Consider the following 8494-nt stretch of genomic DNA (forward strand, 5'->3'; position numbering starts at 1 on the left):
TCAGCTTGTTAGTGTCGGTAATCGTGGTTGTAGGTATCGTCCGTAGTGCTGCATTAACATCATCTAGCAGACCTTCTGAGGGTACTTCACGTAATCTTGGTAACCGGCTACGGGGGATCCAATCATCATTACAGTATTGTGGTCTTACTGCTTGGCTCACAGTGATAAACTTCAGTTTGATGACAGAAAACTGTAAACAACACTCTGAAGTCAAGCTGCTTTTCTTGTTTCTGTGACCTCAGCACGCTGACAGACCTGAAGCTGCTACAGATTTTAAAAAGTGATAATTATAGGGAAGAAACTTCTCTTTTTCATCCATTTAATCAAACATTTGATGCCTCAGCTGTCTCAGTCCTATAGCATTCTGCAATTACAACTAACCTGAGGAGGCTTGGATTTGGCTGCAGGTGCCCCTGTACATCCTTCTCAGCAGCACACATTTGGGTACCATTTAATCACACTTCTTCCTGAGCTTTGCTTCATCACAAGACTAAAGGTGGCATCCCGTGTCACAGTCTTATCATCATCCAACTGGAAAAGAAACATTTACAGGCCTCCTGATTTTGTTTTCTGATCCTGCAAAAAGACTGAGGACAACAAAGCCCAGAGAACAAGAGATACACAACATCCAACATTCAGACTCAACAGCCTCCATAAATGAAGAGCACCAGGTTGGTCCAGTTATACTAGATATAAGCATGCTTCACATTACTGTGTATGAATAATAATCAAGAGACAAACTTTGAAGATGCACAGCATGATGTCCCATTATCAGACTGCAAACAAACATCCACCAGGCTTCTTTGTTGGCAGAGGTGATGATTCTCCCATCAGGGATCAGTAGCGTGTATTAACCTGTGGTATAAGCAGCAGTCACTGAAATATTACTGTTTGAGATAAGAAATCTGCCACATAAAGCCAGGGTGGGAGGGATCTCTGCAAACTGACTTACCTCTGCAAGTGTGAGGCTGTTCCTCCAGCCTCAACAAAAATCTGACTCTCCAGTCACAGACAAACAAAAAACTCCAGCTGGGAGATAGAAAACGCTGCCTGGGTCTTGCTGGATGTTGCTGGTCAGAGTCCCACATTAGCAGAGTGCTGCTTGGTCCCACTGACCCATGTGGACAGTGACTGTGGAGAACTGTTCTGGCAAACGGAAAAGAGAATTAAAATAACAAAAAGCCAAACAGGATTTCCACAAAGACTCTCTTAGAATCAGCAATCAGAAAATCATTGGTTCATATTACAATTAAATATGACCCGGCTCCTTAAATGTAAGCAGTTAAGATCTGATTTGATTTACATCCTTCACACAGCACATGTGTCCAGGCTGACAGGTAAACATAGAATTAATCTCAGGTAACATGACTCAGAGTAGAGATTCAGTAGGAAAGATTGCCAGCTCTAATATTATTACCACACCAACAGCTCAGATTTCTAGAACTATTTAAACAGAAGTCAGTCTATCCATTTATTTTCTTCTGAATATTCAGTTCATGTTCACAGTGGGAGGGTGGGGGGGTGTCGTGGAAGTTTGTAAATAAAGTCTGCAACACAAAAATAACTGTGATCAAGCTATTTATTACTGCGTGCAGGAGAGCCAACACACATCAAACATCACAGTTCAGTCATGTCAGCTCTGCCACAGAAGTGGTGCTCCTACTCCTTTATGCATTCCAAGAAAGAGGAAGTTACAAACTGATCATACCACACTTCACGCGTCTCGCTATGAAACCTAACGGATCAATGGTTAAGCTGTTTTGTGCCCTTGGCCTCATCAGCACCTGTAAAGGGAGTTGTTTTCTCAAACTACTGATGCTGAAGTAAGTTCATCTAGTTTTAGAAACTTTCACTGAACAGTCTATAACAGTGTCACAACTAAGCATATGCATAAGCACTTAAATACTTTAAATGAGAATAATAGAAACTTTCTATTAGAGCCTGTCCCAGTAGTCATAGGTAGAGCACACCTGGACAGGTACCAGTCTGTCAGAGGACTAACAGAGAGACAGACATCAGAGTAACAAATCGATTTAAAATTAATGTAAGCTTGCTGCAGCTGTATGTATGAACATGTGTTTCTGTGCTCACAGTCCACCTCTCAGGAACCTGCAGTTCATTTTAAGTCTACTTTAAACAGACCTCACAAAAGGCTGATGTGGCTGGTTCAGTAGTCTGATTTAAGTACGATACCTTTGGCCAGGGATTAATCTGGTACATCTCTTCACTGCAGTCTTACGTATTTTCCCCACACCTGAATTAAAAAAATACTGATATATACAAATAACAGCTTCAGCTGATGCAGCCTGACTCAATCCTAGATGTTGAGCACACACAGAGACACAGAGGGACTGTTTAAAGTTTAGTGTTAACCTGAGTCACTGATCATTTACAGTATTACAGAGTCTGGCAGTCTTTGCATGATGTCCACGTCACTGTAAGTTTCTAGCTGACTCTCAGGTGTGACAGGTGTGCCAGCAGGAAAGAGTCATAATAACCTGCATCCTGAGGTTTGTAATCGAGATATTTACTGTCAATCTGTGGCTGCGATTAATCACTTTACTGGAAACTTTATTAACTAGTAACTTCATCAGTCATGACAGAAGCTAATATTTCTGTCCCAACATCGTTTAAACAGTAACAGCTTTACTACAATATAAGCTAACGTTTACACCCTAACTTTAAGCTAGCACCATAAAGACGGTAAAACACGTAATAATATCTACAAATGCATCTTAAAGCTGTTATATTAGCACTCGCTGTATTACTAATGTGGCAGCACCAGGTGGGAATAAAGTAAATACTCATTACAGTTTAAAAGACAACGCCACCCTGGGAATTTCACAGAAATTGTGGAGATGAAATCAATTACAAATACTTTATTATTAAACTGAGGGAAATTATGTTTCTAGTTTTTTTTTGCTGGGGGGGGGGGGCGGATTCATCAGCTCATGTTGTTCTGGAGGGTGATGGCTGCTTGCAGGAATGACCACATGTTTCTCTCTGGCTTGCAACATACGTGAAGAAGTCTCTCAATAAACAGTTTTTTGGTTCCTCACTTTGTTACAGAGTGTCAATAATTTTCAGTTATGTTTAGCAGTTTGTGCAGTATTCTTCTTTACACAATCAGCTCCAGGAACTCCAGTCTGTCACCAGTGGGATTAAAACTCACTGACTCTAATGCTGCTGTCCTAACAAATGGCTGGAAAGCAGATTGAAAATTCCACAAGAGACTAGTAGAAGATATTCTGCATCTTGGTGCAGAGATTAAAGTAGTAGCTCCCAAAATCTATCTGATAGCCCTATTTTTGCCATCTGGCACACACCTTAAGAAGTGGTATCTGTTTTCTCTTTGATAGATGTAGCCATTGTTACATTGTACTACTCTGTTTTGTGTTCATTATGAGGTGATGGTTTCTGCACCATGCAACAAACTGGTTAATCACTTGCCTGTTCTAAGCTCTGTCTCCATCACTGAAACACCCCATTAATAGTTATTAATGTAATGGAAACTGAGGACAAAAATAGTTGGGTCCCAGGTGGGTAACCTAAGTGGGCCCCAAATATTAGCCCTGCTAATACCCATCTGGGCCCCAAATAGGAGTTAGAGGCCAGTGTTGTGAATAAACGTATGTTAACGTTGACCTGCAGTACAGGGATTTGAGGTTTCAAACAACTGCAAGAGTATCTACAAGCATGCCAGAGCATTACTCCTGATGATGGTGGTGATAACAGACAGAGGAATGGTCCAGGCACATAATGGCGAGACAAATGTAGGGTTTGAAGTAACATCATTGTGGCAGTGTTGTGGGTCACCTGTTTTTTATGCATCTGTGCCTGCTGTACTCTTTTAAATACAATGGTTGCCTGTGTTTCAATGTAAACAGGGTGGTGTGTCAATGAATTTTAAATATGCATATTCTGCTCCAATCTGGACAAAATAGTTTTCACATATTTTGAAAAGAATTTTTAAATCACAACTGTATTTTTAACTAAAATTAATGAAATTCTTAAGAAATTGAACATAGACTACAACATAGACTATTTACATAATATCATAGTCATGAATTGGGACATTTGATAATATTTTAGAAGTACAACAACATAATCTTAATGCCGTATCCAACCTTTTCAGCCCAATAGATTTACAAGAGGGAGAGAGACGCCCACCGTCTTCTCTTGTCGATGTTGTAGACACAGCGAGAGGACAACATAAACTTATTATATCAGAAAAATGTCTGCAAAGCCTCATCTACATGAACTTTTCCATTCCCAGTATAGCACAGCTTCTGGGTGTCAGCAAAAGGACAGTATTTCGTCAAATGCAACCTGTAGATGCTGCAGGAATCCTAGAGAGGATGGCGTCTTTAGGCTGTGTTGCCAGAAGAGTGTACTCTGATTGGTCCACGTGGATTCAAACCATGACCTCATCATTTGTGTACAGTATGTGTTTGTATGTTCAGTAAAATGGACACTCTGTAACTATTTTCATTTCTGATTTGAGGATAAGGCACTTAATCTGAACAGTTAGATGATCCAGGTAACATTTCTATTTCTACAAAATAAAACAAATGTTTCCATTTTCTAAAAAAACAAATTGATGAATTCAGACAGATGTTATACTTGGACATTTTGTGTTTGTGTTTTATTTTGCTGTAATTTTGTTATTTAGATATGTAATTGTTTTATTTGCTGGGATTGATGGCTATTCGTGAAAGGTAAATAACCATAAAACGTCATTGTTGAAGTAAAACAGTATTAATTACATGTACAATCGTTTTCTCTAAATTAAATTAATTATTTAACTCCCCTTAAAGAGAGTGTGTATTCTTCTTCCACTCTTTTGACAAGACATTTATGTTCATTGGTGTTCAGTCTTTATTTCACTGTAAGAAAGACATCACTGTCAGGTTTGTGTCTGTTTGTCCAAAACTAAATGATTTATTCATAAATTATGTTCCAGATAATGCACCTTGGTGCTGGAAATAATAACAAGGCATCAGCTGCATTAGGCTTCTTAATGAGCTCTGTTGAACAGTTTCCTTTAAGGTGATATAAAAACTTGACACATGGTATATTCCTGAAAACTGGTTTGTCTGCATCATGCAGAGTAAGAGATTAGGGTGCTGAACTTGCTCGCTGCATGTTTACTGTTGGTGGTTGTGGCAGAGCAAACAGAAACAAGTGCTCACAATCAAAGGTAGGTGACAAAACTATGCAGGGCTTTGCATATGTATATATCTTCTACACCCAGCTTAACCATCACATTCACCAGCCTCTTATTCAATGTTTACAGTTTTCCTAGACATACATACATTTTTATTATTAGTAATAAGTGTCACTTGTTACTTGAAGCTGAAAGCCTGGATTTGGAAACTAATGTATTCTTTTCATATTTGTTATTTTGTAGAGTTTGTGGTGTGATGTGTGGATGGCTGTAACCAGTGTTTATTATGGGCTACTCTGCTCGACTCCTCCTACAGCCTCCACCTGTTCTGTGCTCACTACATCTTTGTGAAACGTCTGCAGAAGGACCTCTACACCTTCAAGAATGGGTGGGATAATCACGCCCTACGAACAGAAGAAAATCTCACTCCTAATCAACTTTGGACCAAAGGACTTCTTCCAAACCCTGTGGCTGCACCGGGAATACTGAGGTACAACTCTAAAATGTTCTATTACAGATGTGTTACAACATGTGCACCAATTTGGTTTATACCTCTGTAAGTGCTCCACACTATAGTTATACTGTTCATAAAAAAAGCAAGAGTATTTTCAGGACATTCAAGAACATTTCACTTTGGACCTCGACTGTTATCACCAGTGCAGTGCCCTCTGGGGCCAGAGGCAGGACTGAGGGCAGCCATTCATCCTCTTAGTCCCTCTTTGAGAACGAGACCTTTATGAGAGAGTTTGTCTTGTAATGACACAATTGTAACTCGCTCAATCTTTAGACGTAGTCCCAGATTATTTGATGAATGTAACTTTTTTTTTTATTGTGTCAAATGCTGTTTGTACTTTTATAACTTAAGTTTAAAATAGCCACATTTGGTTAAGTTTTGTAACTGAGTTGATTAATTTGTTTCAAATGTCAATAAATACTCAAATTAAACGATATCCTTTCAATGACTGACCAAACCAACTGATCAGGTGGAAGAATATTGATTTTCAACTGAACAGACTAAACATCACTACACCGACCATGGAAAACTTTAAAGTGAGAGAAAAGTTTTACATGCTTCATATAAAAATACATTTCAAAAAAAATAAAATTCACTTAAACTCTAAAAGTCTTCAGATTTACAAAAATGAATCTGAGATACAAGTTTAATCTTAGACTCATCAAGTCTTTATGAAAGCAGCCTTCTGAATAGTTTTTAACATTACAAGAACCAATACTGGGTCAAACACGGTGTCAGGGTTCCTGGGTCGTTATTCTTTTCAGCTGCTCATCTTCTGTTTATTGTTCACTCATTCTTATTTCCTGTTTTGCTGTGCCAGTTCCTGTCCTGTGTCATTAGTTTGATTAAGTTCAGCTGTGTGCTAACCGGTTTCTCATTATCATTCATTATCAGCCAGTGTATTTAAGTCCTTAGCTTCATCAGTCTCTTGCCCTGTCATCGTCAATTCCGTATGTGTTCCTCACTTCAGTCATCCAGTCAGTCTTCCTTTTCTTTTCCGCCTCCCACCGCGGCTCAGTGGAGGGTCCCTAGCTCGGCGGCTCAGCTGTTTACGCTCAGGAGAAGCGAGGCTCATCTGCTGTAGCTAGCTCAGTCACCAGTCCAGTCGTTAGCTCAGCCTCCCATCCAGTCTGTGGTCCAGCCTCAAGCTCTGTTCCCTGATCTACAGCCACAGCATCCAGAGACGGCTGTGAACGCCCTCTCTTCTCAGCCAGAGGTTTCCGCACCTGCTGGTGCCGGCGGCTCCCACGCCATCGTCTGGTCTTGCGATCGCCATGCCACCGTCCCATCAACGTTGGGTTTGGCGTCGGCGGCCACCTTGCAGGCTACTGACTGGACTTCTTCGCCCTCGCCACCCTCCTCACGGCCGGACTCCAGATCCACTCCACCGCTGGCAACGCGGGTGCCCTCCTGAACGGTTTCAAATCAGCCGCTGGCCATGTGGCCGCCCACCAGAACTGTTCCCGTTTGGACTCTGGACATCCGCACTGCGATTGCTGACACAAGGTGGGAACATAATATGTGACTGTGCATCCATTATGGTCTCTGAGAACTGAAATAGGTTTTAAACAGCAGGGCCACAGTGCAGTGCTGCCTAGCTCGTGAATGTGAGTTATTGAGTGTCAGCTACACACGGCTGACATCTCCCTTCCCACTGTGACAGCTGGTGTCATAATGCCTGTAAACTCGGTGGATGAGCTCATGAGTGCCACAGGAAAGAAGCACTTATGTGATGTCCAGGCATCTATTGTCTATTCAAATATGCTGCGTTATTATACTGTCCTGTTTATCAGTCCTGTGTAACCACAGCTCACAGTTTCTTCAGTGAGGTCTGTCAGGTTGTCTGCCACTTCCACCTGCATCATATAAACAAAAACAATAAATGATTTCAAGTTTTTAAAAGTCAGTAACTATAAACGCACACACACACTTTGGTCAGCTGGGGAGCATCAAAGTCTTCTCAGGAAGCATGGTGGTGGACGTCCCTGTGCACTCCTGCAGTTCAGAGCTCTTCTTCTGTCGCTGCCACTGAATGAAGCCTCTTTGAACAGGATCACTGCAGTAATCCTAAACTCTTTGCTCGTATCCACCTGACTGGAGCACATCTGCTTCACTGAGAAGAAAAATGATGAAAGTTCCTTAAAATGAAAGCAAATGTATTAAAAACAAGAGCAGATATTCAAATCCAGCCTGAATAAATCTGCCAAAGGATCTGGTATGTTGATGGCCCTCACAGACAGTGCTGGTCCTGTGAGTGGGAGTGTCCTCAGGTCTAAACTTTATGAACAATAGCAAACATTCACATCACGTAACTGATGATGTCTTTTAACTGATTTCACTGGCATTTAAATTTGGTTACATCATGTGTTTCAAATATACTGTAATCAATATAACTTCAAAAATGTGGACCCAATATTTATTGTATATATATACTGACCTCAAACCAGTAATGAGCTGTTCTATAGCCAACATAGAACATCTATATGTTGTGTGGGGTTCTTGAATGAAGACTCCTGCTCAAGTAATAACATGGAGCAACATATTTATTTAATACAGTACCTCGAGGCTGTTCCCATGCCCCATCCCTTGTGGGTAAGTATCGCCCCCTAGCCGCATGATATATAATCAATATAGATTAGACCACACTATAAACATGTGTTTAATATCTATTAATATAAAAGGAACCTTTCACCACACAGGCTTGCTTGTTGACTGAGATTTCACACAATTCTTGACATGGAGTGCTGGGATATGCAGAGGCATGCTTTCCTTGCACACCTGACAAGAAGCCTTTGGCATGCTTTTAAATTCAG

At 40.7% G+C, this 8494-nt stretch overlaps 1 long non-coding RNA gene across 1 annotated transcript; it reads right to left on the reverse strand.

Annotated features, from left to right (window-relative positions):
• Nucleotides 1-438: 438 nt before the first annotated feature.
• LOC120438129 lies at nt 439-1427 on the reverse strand. The gene is made up of 3 exons (XR_005611682.1): nt 1304-1427; nt 953-1146; nt 439-855 (listed from the first exon to the last, which is right to left on the reverse strand). It is a non-coding gene; the product is annotated as an uncharacterized LOC120438129 (long non-coding RNA).
• Between the last annotated feature and the right edge of the window lie 7067 nt (nt 1428-8494).

Source organism: Oreochromis aureus, linkage group 3 (genome assembly GCF_013358895.1).
Source record: "Oreochromis aureus strain Israel breed Guangdong linkage group 3, ZZ_aureus, whole genome shotgun sequence".
NCBI classification, from domain to species: domain Eukaryota; kingdom Metazoa; phylum Chordata; class Actinopteri; order Cichliformes; family Cichlidae; genus Oreochromis; species Oreochromis aureus.